Raw genomic sequence first — 913 nt, 5'->3', positions numbered from 1 at the left:
AATTACCTAACTGGGAATCGAACCCATGACCTTTCAGTTTGTAGCACAGTAAGAAAGGATGATGATATTACTTAAATGTGAAGATATGATTTACTGGTTTGAGGTCCACCACAACAAACTGTGAGAGAAACAATTTAATAGCCCTCAGGTTAAATTACAATATAGTTTCTCTAGGGTACAATGGTTTTGTAAAGTAACCAAGGAGGAAACATCATAATGAACTTTACTACAAGGTTCTGGGCAACTTTTATAACTGGAACATTTGGAGACACTGTGTAGGAACTAAACATGGCACAGGATTCTGTAGCTAGGGAGAATTTCATCACCTCCCACCACCTATCCATAGGGCTGCTCCTCTCTTGTCTCAGGGAGAAAAGCAGAGAGGCAGGTAAGGGGAAGATGGCCCTGACTGAACAAGAGAAATGACCCTTACTACAGCCAGACATTTGTGAGATGGATTAAAAAGGAAATCTGCCAATGTGATGTACCTTTTCTACGTTGTTCTTTGATTCTGTAACAGCCTCCTGCAGCTTCAGTCTCTGTGCTTTCTTGATGGCTGTCTGTAGGTCCAGTTCGCTGTCATCGGGCTCAATCTTGATGTTGGACAGAATCTCTTCTGGTGCTGAAAGGTGTGTCCGATTATTAATAACATTCAAAACTGCTCCTTCACCGCACTTCCTTTCATGATTTCACAACACACTTCGTAGCATAAACTATATAGTATCAAATGGCTGATGATTAGTAAATAATGTATTCAAAAGTCTTGGTGCTTGTCACCTGATTAGGGATACTAATTCCAAGCAACATTTGCCTGGTGATACTGGGAAAAACCATGAAAAAAACCTAAGTCAGATTAGCCAGATGTTCCAGCGGAGATTCATGAACACAAGTACGCACTTTCCACCCCCACCCC

The sequence above is a fragment of the Cryptotermes secundus genome, unplaced genomic scaffold (genome assembly GCF_002891405.2).
Source record: "Cryptotermes secundus unplaced genomic scaffold, Csec_1.0 scaffold1040, whole genome shotgun sequence".
Lineage (NCBI taxonomy): Eukaryota > Metazoa > Arthropoda > Insecta > Blattodea > Kalotermitidae > Cryptotermes > Cryptotermes secundus.
Note: the sequence above shows the minus strand (reverse complement) of the source record.